The sequence below is a fragment of the Bison bison genome, unplaced genomic scaffold (assembly GCF_000754665.1).
Source record: "Bison bison bison isolate TAMUID 2011002044 unplaced genomic scaffold, Bison_UMD1.0 scf7180017864479, whole genome shotgun sequence".
NCBI classification, from domain to species: domain Eukaryota; kingdom Metazoa; phylum Chordata; class Mammalia; order Artiodactyla; family Bovidae; genus Bison; species Bison bison.
In genome coordinates, this window is record NW_011495039.1 from 4,403,026 (window position 1) to 4,417,836 (window position 14,811).

The 14,811-nt window shown below is 38.1% G+C and overlaps 1 long non-coding RNA gene across 2 annotated transcripts in view; it reads right to left on the minus strand.

Annotated features, from left to right (window-relative positions):
* LOC105004524 overlaps positions 1–10,270 on the minus strand; it is a 19,423-nt gene extending 9,153 nt beyond the window's left edge. For both annotated transcript variants that reach the window (XR_827231.1, XR_827232.1), the window contains exon 1: positions 10,173–10,270. This is a non-coding gene — a long non-coding RNA (uncharacterized LOC105004524). The remainder of the gene's footprint in view (positions 1–10,172) is intronic.
* Between the last annotated feature and the right edge of the window lie 4,541 nt (positions 10,271–14,811).

Consider the following 14,811-nt stretch of genomic DNA (forward strand, 5'->3'; position numbering starts at 1 on the left):
GGGACTCTCAAGAGTCTTCTCCAATACCACAGTTCAAAAGCATCAATTCTTCGGTGCTCAGCTTTATTTATAGTCCAATTCTCATATCCATATGTGACTACTGGAAAAACCACAGCCTTGACTAGACAGACCTTTGTTGGCAAAGTAATGTCTGCTTTTGAATATGCTATCTAGGTTGGTCATAACTTTCCTTCCAAGGAGTAAGTGTCTTTTAATTTCATGGCTGCAGTCACCATCTGGAGTGATTTTGGAGCCCCCCCAAAAATAAAGTCAGCCACTTTTTCCCCATCTATTTGCCATCAAGTGATGGGACCGGATGCCATGATCTTCGTTTTCTGAATGTTGAGCTTTAAGCCAACTTTTTCACTCTCCTCTTCAACTTTCATCAAGAGGCTCTTTAGTTCTTCACTTTCTGCCAAAAGGGTGGTGTCATCTGCATATCTGAGGTTATTGATATTTCTCCCAGCAATCTTGATTCCAGCTTGTGCTTCATCCAATTCTTTAAATACATTTCAAATGAAAATATTCTAATTCTTATATTGAGTAATATACTTTCTATGAATTATCTTCATTTGGTATGTGGTATATAACACATGCTTTAAAAAGATTTTTTAATTTGTTGAAAAAACAAATTATGTATATACTTGTATACATATATCTAATCACATTAGCATAATGTTAACTGTTATATTCTAAACATTCATATATCCAGTCCAATATAGAAACCAGCAAAAGAGACACTGATGTATAGAACAGTCTTTTGGACTCTGTGGGAGAGGGAGAGGGTGGGATGATTTGGGAGAATGGCATTGAAATACGTATAATATCATATATGGAACGAGTCGCCAGTCCAGGTTCGATGCACGATACTGGATGCTTGGGGCTGGTGCACTAGGCCGACCCAGAGGGATGGTATGGGGAGGGAGGAGGGAGGAGGGTTCAGGATGGGGAACACATGTATACCTGTGGCAGATTCATTTCGATATTTGGCAAAACCAATACAATATTGTAAAGTTTAAAAATAAAATAAAATTTAAAAAAAAGAAAAAAAAAGAAACCCACTAATCTACTTAAAACCGCACTTTCAAAATAATGAAAAATATTCATTTTTAATAGTTACTGTCTTCTTTTTAAAAAAAATTTTCTAACTAAAATTTGACTTTTAATAATTTCTAGCTTAAGGAGTTTGAGCACACATATTTGCTTTCCTTTCTTGTAGAACCCCACCTAAAATCACAGTAAAACAATAACAACAAAAACAACAACAATAAAGAATACACTCATAACAGTGAAAGAAAGTAAAGGAGAATTGTAAAAGAACAACAAAAAGTGGGTGCAGAGAATTAATTTTGTGGCAGTTGGGCAGCCTAGATACCATAACATAACTTGCCCTGAAAATAGCTAAAAATGCTGGATACAGTGTACACAGCATCAGTTAAATTTGTGGGCATGCTATAGCTATAAAGAGATAAGGATTATGTGAAGCAAAAACTTGGCTTTACCTTGAAGATATTTGTTAAACCCAGGTAATCTTGAACTACCGTTTTCAAGATTTCACGTCATGAGAAACTTAAAATAGACCCCAGAGCCAAGCCAATATGGAACTCTTACAGATGATTTTCCTACATAAACTGGAGAGACATGGTGCCATGTTCTTGATTAATATATAAGTGAACACTGTCTTCTACAATCTCATACCTCCCCGTCCTCACCCCACCCCTCCAACTTCTAACACCACCACCTACACTTTTTCTGCTAATGATAAAAATAAAAACTGCCTGAATTGACACTTGGTGCTGGCAGAGGAAAAAAACAACTCTCTTTATAGCACTGAAACATATACATTACCATATGTGAAACAGATAGCTAGTGGGTGGTTGCTGTATAACACAGAGATCAACCCAGGGCTCTGTGACAACCTAGATGGGTGGAATAGGGTAGCAGGTGAGAAAGGTTCCAGACAGAGGCGGCATATGTAAACTTACGGCTGATTCATGTTGTTTTATGGCAGAAACCAACACCACATTGTAAAGCAATTATCCTCTAACTTAAAAAAATTAACTCTCTTAAGAATTCGTAAGTACAAATAGTTTCTCAATGAATTTTACAAATCAATGATATATCACTTAGAAAGCATAAAAATTTTAAGTCATGAATTTATTTTTAAGTGGTCCAACATTAGTAGTAAGTATAGGCAGTCAAAAACTTCATATCTTTTCTGAGGGATACCAATCATACTAAGGCCTTAAAAAATTCCCAGATAAACTTCCAAAAAATTTGAACTCATACTCAAAATCACCAAACACGTAGGAAATCAGGCACCATGAAGGAAAACCAGAAGAATCAACACGTAGCAGAATCAGACAAAAATGGGAACAAGGACAACTGTTAGAAAATGATGATGGAAATGGTAGATATTAGTCAAACTCTATCAATAATCACTGTGAATGTGATGCACCAATCAAAAGATAGAGATTGTCAGAGTGGATCTATAAACACAGATCCTGTATATGCTCTCTACAAGAAAGCCACGTTTAATATAAAGACAAATATAAATTAATAGTAAATAGATGGAGAAAAGTATACCATAAAAACACTAATCAGAAGAAAGCAAAAGTAGGTATATTAATTTCAGACAGAGCAGAACTCAGCAACACCATCAATCAATGGATTATAATTAACATGCATATGTTACTTCATCCAACAAAAAAATACTCATCCTTCTCAAATTCACATGGAAACTTCACCAAGATAGATGATATTCGGGGCCATAAAACACACCTTTAAAATATATTTAAAAAGACAGGAATCATTAAATGCCTGCTCTTAGACACAATGGGATTAATCTAGAAATCAATAACACAAAGACATTTGGGAAAGATAACTGTATTTGAGGAAAGCCCAAAATATATGGAGATTACACAATATATTTCTAAATAACATATGGGTCAAAGAAGAAATCTCAAAAGAAATTTAAGAAGATTTCAAACAAAATGAAAATCCAGCTTATCAAAATGTGTGGGGATGCAGAAAATGTAGTGCTTGGAGGAAAAGTTATAGTATCAAATGAATATATTAGAATTAAGAAAGATTTAAAAATCAACCATCTAAGTTTCCAACTCAGCAGACTAGGAAAAAAGAGAAAATTAAAACCAACATAAGCAGAAAAAAAAATAAATAAAAGATTTCCGGAGGAGAAAGGGACAACAGAGGATAAGATGATCGGATGGCACTACTGACAATGGATATGAGTTTGAGCAAACTCCAGGAGATGGTGAAGGACAGGGAAACCTGGTGTGCTGCAGTCCATGGAGTCATGAGGAGTCAAACATGACGATCAACTGAACAACCTCAGCAAAGAGCATAAATCAATAAAATTGACTTATGGAATAAGGAATCAATAGAGAATATCAATGAAACCAAAAGTTGTTTCTTTAGAAAGAGTCACAAATGTATTTTCATTAAAACAAATTGTATTGGAATGTAGTTGATTTTGGAGCTTCCCTGGGGGCTCAGTGGTAAAGAATCCACCTGCAAGCACAGGAGATGTGGGTTTGATTCCTCAGTCAGGAAGATCCCCTGCAGAAGAAAGTGGCAACCCACTCCTGTATTAAAGCCTGGTGGGCTACAGTCCATGGGGTCACAAAAGAGTTGGACGTGACTTAGAACTAAACAACAATAGTTACTTTAAAATGTTCTGTTAAGTGATTAATAAAATTGATAGGCTTCTATCCAGACTAAGAGTAAGAGAGATATATACTACTATTATCAGAAATGAAAGAGGAAGCACCAGTACAGATCCCGTGTACATTAAAAGGGTAATAAAGGAATACTATGGACAATACTCCTCCCAACAGTTTGAAAACCAAGATGAAATGGACCAATTCCATGAAACACACAGTTTGCCAGAATTCACACAGACAGACCTGGATAATCTGAGTAGATTTATATCTATTTTAAAGAAATCGAGTCAATCGTTAACAGCTTTCAAAAGTAGAAAGCACCTGGCCCAGATGGGTTCACTGGTAAATATTTCCAAACAGTTAAAGAAGAAACTATACCAATTTTCTATTATCTCTTTCAGATGATAGAAGCAAAGAAAGTACTTCACTAACTCACTTTTGAAGCTACTATTACCATAATTTTGAAACAAGACAAAGACACCTTAAGAAAACTAACGATCAATATTTTTCATGAACATAAAATAAATGCAAAAATCCTCAAGAAAATATTAGCAATTTGAATTCAACAATGTATTAAAAGAATTATACACCACAACCAATTAGGATTTATCCCAGATATGCAAGGCTAATTCCGCTTTTGAAAATCAATATAATCTATCACATCAACAGATTGAAAAATAAAAATTACATGATTTTATCAATAGATACATAAAAAGGCATTTCACAAAATAACACCCATTTATGATAAAACTGTCAGTGAGTGAGGGGGTGAACATCCTTAATAAATAATCTACAAAAAAAGCCCACAGCTCGTATCACACTTAATGGTGGTTATTTACTCCTAAAAGTTAGAAATTTATTCGTTAATTTCTAAAACATGGAAGTAACCATGATGTCCTTCAGTAGGTGAATGGATATGTAAACTGCAGTACATTCAGGCAATAGATTATTACTCATTACTAAATAGAAATGAGTTATTGGGCCATGAAAAGACTTAAATGTGTATTACTAACTCACAGAAGCCCATCTGAAAAGCCTACATACTATAAAATTTCAATTGTATTGCATTCTGGAAAACGCAAAATTATGGAGATATAAAAAGATCAGTGCTTGCTATGAGTTGAGGGAGGAGAATGGATGAATAAACAAAGCACAAAGGATTTTTGCTGCTGTTGCTGCTGTTGCTGCTGCTGCTGCTGCATCACTTCAGTCCTGTCCAACTCTGTGCAATCCCATAGATGGCAGCCCACCAGGCTCCGCCATCCCTGGGATTCTCCAGGCAAGAACACTGGAGTGGGCTGCTATTTCCTTCTCCAATGCGTGAAAGTGAAAAGTGAAAGTGAAGTCGCTCAGTCATGTCCAACTCTTCATGACCCCATGGACTGCAGCCTACCAGGCTCCTCCATCCATGGGATTTTCCAGGCAAGAGTACTGGAGTGGGTTGCCATTGCCTTCTCCGAAAGGATTTTTAGGGTACTGAAAATCCTCTGTATGATAACATAATGATGCATGTCATTAAACACTTGTCGAAACCCATAGAATGTACAAAACCAAAACAGACTTTGGGTCATTATTATATGTTAATATAGATTTATCAATTGTGACAACTGTTCTAGTCTGGTGGGGATGATGTTTGTTAACAGGGGAGGCTATGTGTATGTGAGGCCGGGGTCTATGAGAAATCTCTATAACTTCCACTCAATTTTGCTGTGAACCTAAACTGTTCTTGAAAAAAATAATAGTTTTTTTTTTTTTAAAGAGTAGGCTTAGGGAAATAAATGTTTTAGATTAAAAATAAGAACAAGTAGCAGAACACAAAATTAGAACCTCCAAGTAGCTGTCTCTTTGGAGCAGGACTGTGGGTAGAAAAAGACGTGGATTAGAAAACCACTGTTTTTCATTATAAACCCTCCTGTACTAGGTGATCTTTTTCCTATTAAAATGAACCACTTTCATCTGAATTGATGGATGGGTAAATAAATCACAAAACTGATATAAAATGACTCCTGTGCAGAACTTTTATCGTTCATGTAATTAATTAACTTGTGGCTGCCCAGCCTTGTCTGACATCCTCCACTCCACATTGTTTTTACTTCTTCATCAATAGATGCTATCCCATATCATGAGGTATAATGCTATCTCTTCTTCACAGGAAGAGCATCTAATTAAACATGAGAGCTGAACTGCAGGAAGTTTCTTCTACAGCTTCTAAAATATTTTATAATCATCACTACATGTCAGCTGAGCTGCATGTCAATCATGGGCAGGACCAGAAAGAGGCAACTGAAAGTCCCTGGGATCATTCAGCCTAATTTATAGCCAGAGCACAACTGGAATTTAGAGATCCTTCCAGGGATTCAGAGATGGCAGCTCAGCCACCTGAAGAGTCGTACACCCTACTTGGAACACACCCACAGACAGACAAACCTGTTCCAGGTCTGGGGTTCATTCAGTGAACCTGGCAGAGACCCAGGACTACCTAGCCCACCTCATCTCTAAGCCAGTCCCCTTCTGTCCCTAGTTAACCTTGTATCAAGTTCCCTTATTATTTTTTAAAGAAGCTATACAACTGGAGGAAATTTGGGAGGACAAAATCCACCCTGCTTCATGTAAGATCAGGAATGGCAAGCTATAAAACTTGTCCCCTGGTGAGGGAGCATATGCCTCACTGGGTGCTTTGCTACCTATGCTATCAAAAGGGCACAGTTCCCCAGACTTGTTGGGGCTTCCCTGATGACTGAGTGGTAAAGAATCTGCCTGCCAATGCAGGAGACGCAGGACACACAGGTTTGATTCCCTGAACTTGGAAGATCCCCTGGAGGAGGAAATGGCAGCCCACTCCAATACACTTGCCTGAAAAATCCCATGGACAGAGAGGCCTGGTGGGCTACAGTCCATGATGTCACAGAAAAGTTGGACACTTAGCAACTAAACAGCACCATACTTTCTCAAAGAGCATAAACTCATCAAGTGGCCAAATACATTCTCTTCCTCCTACAATTAAAAGAAGGAAAAAGAAAAGTTCCAATCTTGTCTTCGTATTGCTATTTGTAATTCAGTCTCCTCTCCGATTTTCTTTCCAAGTGACTCCTCCCAAAACATAGCAACCCAGTAACATGGAAATCCCAAACCACACCTTTCTAAAACTATCCCACGTTGGCAAACAGTGCAGTAGGGAACTTCACTCAAGGGATGAATGATATCCCAGGTTTGATTTTTCTATGTCATGTAATTACCTCTTCACATTTTCCAATGTCTTGTCTTTCCTATATATTTTCTAAAGCTTTACTTTATCAGAACTGAATGAATCTTACATTTCATATCAAAGGTATGCAAAGAAGAGAAGAAAGAAGAATTTCACAGATGAGGTTTCCCCAAAAGAACAGATCAGTAAGAAATCATTGCCAACCTCATGATGAAATATATTTATAGGTTTGGAGTATTAAATATACATTAGCACAATATAGTCACTGCAATGATAACCACAAATACATCAGAATTCATGTTTCACTTCACTGGACCTGTCTATGCTTTCCATTCTCACACAAAGAGCAGACTTTCAAATAACAGTTCATCTAAACCTGAATCGTAAATAGTACACCTTCGCATTTAGTGACAAAATTATGTTGGCAAAATATGGTATTTTATCTCATGCATTTTAAAGTGTGTTTATGTATGGAGGACAGGTGTGCCCTTGCACACATGTACAGATGGAGTTAATATACTCACAAACATACATGGCATGGACACTGGTCTTTGTGCTGTTATGCCAGCACACCATGTGTTCTGTTGGCTTGGGCTCATCATTTCCTGTTCCTCTGCCTGTCACACTCTCCTGCAGTCAGCAACATGCTTCATTCCTGCCACAATTTTATGCTTTGCTCAAATTTCGCTTTCCTAGTGAGGTGTTCCCAGATCACTGAATTTAAAATTACAGTTCCTTCATCCCAGCAGCTCCACAGGCTTCTTCCCTGTTGTACTGTATTGAATGGGCTTTCCAGGTGTCACTAGTGGTAAAGAACCCCCCTGCCAATGCTGGAGACGTAGGAGACAGGTCAGACCCTTGGGTCAGGAAGATCCCCTGAAGAAGGGAATGGCAACCCACTCCAGTTGTACTACCAGGAGAATTCCATGGATAGAGGAGCCTGGTGGGCTACAGTCCACAGGGTTGCAAAGATCAGACACTGAAGCAGCTAACACACACACACTGTATTTAATATCTATAATGTACTTATCTCCTTTGGTTTCTAACATCAATGTGTCTGATACATCAAGATGCTCAAAGGCCTTTTTTAAAATACTTGAATGAATTTGAAGATGATGCAAAGAATGTCAGCTTGGTATCCTAATAACCTTGAAAGTGTCAGTTTTCCACCATATCAGTGGAACTATATGTTCTTTCCAATTGCCAAATGTTTTTTCTTTTTTCTTAAGAGATTTATTAGCTTCCCCCATTTTCAACTGTTCTCACTGGCCTTCTAGTCTGTCTTCATCCAGTGTTTATTTGACATTTCCTAGTTTACTGAGGACTACCTCAACAAAAGGGGTTTTCCAAGCAAAAAAATTCCCACACACAAAAAAAATCAACTCTGCTACAGTGAAGAAGTGAAATTGCCACAGGAGGTCATGTAAACAAAGTGAAACATATCTGGGAATTACAGGCGAGTGGTCCACCCAGGAGGAGTAAGAAATTGGACTGCCCAAGGAATCCCCTGTTCCCCTTCCTCAGAAGATATGTCTCTGGCAGGGGTCCATCTACCCCCACTCAACAGGCAATCATTTTCCAGGAGAGCCATTTGGACATGTGGCTACTTTCCAGTCACTTGAGAAGTTCTCCAGCAACTGTGTCCTGAGATGTCTATGGCGTAGGTATGATTTCAGAAGACAGATCTGCCTGAATTATTTCTTGCCTGGACTTGGCTGGGACTTTTTTCCATCTATTCTAACTTTTTTTGGTCTAGATTTTTATGAGTATTGAATAATAAGTATTTTAGATGTCTCTAGTAGCTGAGATCAAGTCTTAGACAAAAGACTTCTAAGACTGAAATATAAATAGAGAAGAGTTCAGGATGACATCATGGTGTGTGCACACCAGAAGTGACCACAAATAACCTACAATAACCTTTAAAATTAGTTTTTTCCTGACTTCATAAAACAATATTTTATTTGGCAGACACACATTGGCAAACTCTTTCAAAAGCTCTATTTGTTTTCTGTATCCAGGAAGACACAACCAGTGTTTTCATATAGGTTTCCTTCTATGCTGCGGTTTTGCCATTTTCTGCTTCTTTATGAGTGGCGGTTACAGAGTATTTTTCTTTGAGACATTTATTAAGAGTAACAAGGACATGAATGAAAAACCATCCTTATAACAATACAGGGTGGGTTTCTGCTTCCACATGCAGTGCTGACCAAATCCAAAGGACAGAAGTTGAATATATCAACAGTGATACAGTTGCTTTATCCTGAGGTTATATAATAATATGCAACTGGATAAAAATATATTATAGTATATTGCAGGGAAACAGTCCACGTGTCCTTTGATGTGTTCATGGAACCCAAGATTAGAAAGAGAACATTGCATCATGACCTAGTTTTTTAAAAAGGGGTGGGGGGGGTAATAAAACTATCCAAGACAAACTGAGGTATAACAGAGAACAGGAAGAGAACTTCAAAGTTATCTCATAGGTATGCCAATTGTTCTGGTTTTTAAAAAATGTTCCTATTGCAAAAAAAAAGTGATATTTTTCCTCAATATTTGAACAGGAAATCCTTCTGAATCTGATTAATTCCGTATCACTCAGGTTTTCAAATTAATTCACATCAGTTTTTCAGACTTCTACTATTCCTCAGAAGACCAAGATGGGTGTGTATCAATCCTTCCAGATATAATAAAAGCCAAATTTATATTTCCCAAATAAACAGCACTTCTAGAACAAGTCACCGTATTTCATTTTCTTCTTTGGGTTCCTATTAATCTTTTACTCTTACACAGGCAAAAGAGGAAGGTTCCAATAATTAACCTTGTGCTGTTGACCTAACCAAAATTAACTGGCTATGCAACAATTTAGTTGTCCATATAAAAACAGGAAGAGAGATTTCCCCAAGTAACCCTTATTCACCATGAGAAAAACAGCTGGTGCTCTGTCTTTCCATATGAGCCTGTGGGGCATGGATGAAAGGCTGTATATGTCTGATATCCTCTCTTGTAAATGGGTGGTTTTTTTCAGTGGAAGTATGCCAACATTGAATTCCTGAGAATCAGCCCCCCTGCGCCCACCCCATACCCCAAAAACAGCCTGGTCAAAATATTTAGAATTATATCTTCCTACGAGGAGGTCTGTGAAAATGAACCAAGTTTCCCCACCAGCATTATATGAATAATCACTGCAAAATAATAGTGGAAACCTACACCTTCCCCTGCTCCAAAAGGAGGCAAAGATTAATAAGAAACACTGCCTCTGACAACAAGAATCAAAGTTTTCCTACCAGACTTCTCTGTGTCCTGTTTTCCAGTAGTTCTGCTACATTCCCCATAGTACACTGCTGGGAGTTTTGATTTTTTATTTTTGCTACGCATGCTCACACATCTGTTGCACATGTGTGATCAACCGACTCGATTCTCGAGCCAAATGTCCTGTTAAATGGACAGAGTGGGCAGAGCATTCCTTTGAGAGTTAGATTCTGCCTCTGGTGGATTGCCTCCAAATGCAATGGTGTAATAAAGCAAAGAAATCTGCTCATTGGAATTGCATTGAAATGAACTGTGTCCTCCCCTAAAATACCATATGGTCGTGATCCCTGGAGGTACGGCACATAACACCTAGGTCTGGCAGACTCCAGGGGAGGGCTGTAAACGTCCCTGCGTAGTCAGCCTGTGAAAGGCAAGAGAGTTGACAAGAAGCATGCCGGGTGAAACCAGAATCCTATCTGATGTTCCTCAATCAACTCGAAATGAAAGAAAGGAAACTGAACAAAGAAATTCTAGCAAGTTGTCGTGGAGAAATCCTCCTTCTCCCATTAAATAGCCGTTCTTGGATCTCACCTCCAGGAAAAGTGAAACCGTATGGAAAGAAAACTCTTTCACCTGAGCAGTAGCCAGAGTTTCTTTGCAGCAAATTATCCCAATAAGCCTCAAGTGTACGTCTGCAAAGCAAAAGGCCGTCTTCATAACCAAACCTCTACCAGAGCCAAGAGCAGAGGGACCAAGGAACTGGAGATGCTGGGAGTCGTGTCTCTGCTCTGGGTGATGCTCTCCGTGAACCTGACCTTACTGCAGGTAGTAGCTAGCTGGCCACCTGCATGCCAGTCTGTGAATCCTCTCAAAGGACAACAGCCCCCACCCACCCACCCGTACAAACACCATTCCTTTTTAGCGGGGAGTGAAAGTGAAGGTAACTTTGATGGTGAGGTACTGATATGTCTATATGCCAAATAATAGAAGAGAATAGCCTATCTTATCCTCCACAGTAGTCAGATTAAATAATTTCTATGGTATAAAAGTTCAAGTATGGAGTTTAACCACAGTAAAACCCCTGTAGCCATTGGTAGTTGTAACATTCTCACCTATATCATCGGTTCAATTCCAGTTTTCATTTGTCTTGAAAACAGACACATTTTCCATCAATCCCTAATCAAATATGTTTCTAGAAATAGTATAAGAAATTACCTCAAGACATGAAGTTACTCCTGCCTGAAATTTTTTTCTATCCTAATAATTTGATGATAATGATATATCTCTGCTAATGGCATGAATGAATTTCTAAAACCCTAGTTTCTTCTCATCCCTCATTTTTCTTTCTCTAGGAGCTTTAACAGTAAAGCTTCTATCCATATATCCAAATTTAAATCATAGATTTATATACCTGTTCTTAACTTTCCTGAAAATTCAAGGTTTATTTTTCATGTCAAATGTTACTTTGTGTTTTGATTTTTACAATTCCCTTGTGATTAATTTTGAGGAAGCTCAGTTATGATGAATTATAAAATACAGCTATTGAGTAATGAATAGTATTTAGGACATATTAGGGCAGTTTTATCTTAAATAAGTCAATAGTAGGAAATTAGTTAATAGTCACTCATTTAATCTTAACCAGAATCCAACAAGACAAGTATTATTCTCCCTGTATTTTACAGATGAGGAAATTGAGGTTTATCAGGATTTTGTCACAGGGCTAAGGTCAGGAGCAGAAAATTTAGCTGAGGTATAAACCCCATCTTGTGTTTACAGAGCAGTGTTCTGAAATGACTATTACACCATCATGGTAGAAGGGCTTTTGGTTTTATTTTGCTGTTGAGATTCAGACTCTAGAACTGTCATTTCAGACATGTATTCTCCAGATTCTAAGATCATGAAATGGGAAACTCTGATTTACCTTCACAATCTCACAGTATTTTTAGAAACCATCATTTAACTAAATTTTTTCCTTCTTCAAATCTGAATCTTTTCCATGACTAAAGTATGAATCCATACTTTAAATTCTGCCTCTAATAATATCATCTAAAAAGCTTAACTTTTCTTCCCCCAATCTTTTCTTTCACAGAAAAAAAAAAAAAGTTTCGTTAATCTTACCAGAAAAGTCATCTTTTTTCCTTACTTTCTAAAGGAAGGTACTTTGCCAAAAGTAGAGAGTAAAAGTACACAAATAGATTTGATTTTAAAATATTTTGAAAGAACTAAGTGTGTTTAATTGAAGTTTTCCCATCAGTAAGGCCTTTTCCTCTCTGAATCATTTTTGCTTGAGGATCTCTATGAACATTGCAATCACAAAAAATGGCTCTTGGAAATCGTGCAGCAGGCAGCTGACATTTCCACTGATACCCATATTTCAGAATAATCCCCATAATATTAACACAGATGTTTCTTTTTTTCATTAACTGTAGTATCTTCAGATTTGATACTGAAACACCAAATAAATGTCATTTCTTCTTTGTTGTTGATAAAGACATCAGATTCTGAAGCAATACTCCATTCATATATTACAACCCTGTTTATTGTTTCAGCAGAGGAGTTCTGAGTGCAAAGTGTGTGGGAAGAATATTTATCTTATTTTTACAGATCAGAAAGCTGATGCATAGAGATTAAATTCTATTTATGAAGTCAATGAAAATATCAACAGAACTGTGATGAGCCAAGTCTGCATTCCACAGAAGTCTAAAAATAAAGTGGATTTTCAAGTCGTAAGTAACTAGAATTTCGAAACATAATGTAAAATTAAAGAATTAATATATTCATGCCTTACATTTCAGCCTTAGTCTAGGTCATCGATATTTTATCAGACTCACCAGAAATTCCCAGCACAGTTTGCCAACTGATCTAAACACATGAAGTCCAAAGGAGTCATATATGTGCATACATATAAATATATATACATATTTTAATTTAGAGGATGTATTTCTCTAAAATGTATAGTATCACCTGTGTCCAGTAAATATAAAAGTGCTATATGCTTTTAGTTGGGGACAAGACTGCAGAAACACAAATTCTCACACTTCTCAGTCCAGTTCTAAACGCAATGTCTGGTCATGTTAATAATGCTGCTAATCGTCCAGGATGTAAATTTGGGTGTAGCTATATTTCTTTTTGGATGTTTGGTATCTTTCTTGTAATCTGATTCTTTGCCATCCCCATAGGCAAGTGGGCATTTGTTCTTGTGGGCACTCATATCAATACTCTCTCTCTCTCTTTTGCTGATTTTAAATGGTTGGCTTTGTTGCAGTGAAAACAGAGCATCTCCAAGAATTTGAGAAATAAGTTCCTATTCAGACCCAGAATCATGGTCTGATCATATTCTCTAAAATTATTTCTGCAGTTTCACATCTGAATTAAAATTAAGAAATTAATCAGAGAGAGGAAGGAGGGAGGAAGCATAGACGAGAGGCAGAGGGAGAGAGAAAAGCAAACAAGCCCAAAATAAAGACTGTGAAGACTAGCCTCAGACAGCTGTCGCAGAGCCTTTCTAGTCCAACTGCTGTTTCTCCAGTTAGCATACAAAGTGCCGCGTGTGAAAACACTCGTGTATAAACAGGAATTTGAGCTCAGCAACACTCCTGCTTACTTTCTCTTCCTCTCCCCTCCCTTCTCAAAGTCCTTTTACTTCCTAATCTGCCAAATCAAATGCTAAATCAGGAGCAATAGCCTACAATTAGCCTTTTCAATTAAAATGGGGAGTTCAAAGTTGACTCCAGAGTGAGTAATTGCTTTTGAAAACCACAGCCAGCAGGCAGCTGCCAGATGATTACAACAGTTTATTTAACCTCAAAACATCTGATCAATTTTATTATCTCAGCAGAAGAGAGATACCCTGGAGCTCCGGGGTCTGAAATATACTACTCATCCTAGATGTCTGAGTGAAAATAAAAATTCCTGCACGCTATAAATATCCTTTTGCCATCACCTTGCTGAGAAAACAAATGCAAGTCATACTTTCTTCATCCGAAGCTAAGAAACTGAAGGCGAAAGCACCCTGCTGTCAGCTGGGGCAAGAGGAGGGGGAAGGGGACCAGAAACAGACCATTTTCAAAATTACAAGGTTTAAAAACATTCAAACATCCGGCTCTTGATGTTTGGGGTTTTCATTATCCAGAAAGGAGACAGAGAGAGGGCCGCCAACCTCACCAAAACAAAGAATATCACGTTGCGAGCATCCTGGTTTGGCTGCCTCCTCAAGGCCGCCGACCTTATTTTTCTGAACTCCGCTCGGAGGCTCCAGGGATGAAGACAACTAAACTCTGCCTGTTTTACACGTGGCCTGGGAAGCCCCCAATCCCCTGCCTCCACCCAGTGAGGCCAGAGCACAAGCACGGAATACATATAACTCTCCCGGCCTCCACTCCTGGGGATTTCTCCCAGCCCCTTCTTCCAGACCTAGCCGTCTATCCTGTCTCTCCAGGCCTTCCTCCCCGACCTTTGGATTTATTTCCTCACTGCTTCTGCAAGCCCGCTGGAACCCATTGCACTAGACAGGTGGTGTTGACCATTTCACTTTCTCATCAGCTTTGTTGTGAAGACTGAGTGGTTACCATACATAAGGTGCTGAGAGCCAGCCTGACACATAGGGAAGTGCTGTGTAAGCTTTAGCCTTTTGTTTTGATAATTCTCTCAAGATTGGACCTGGCCTCTGGGGCA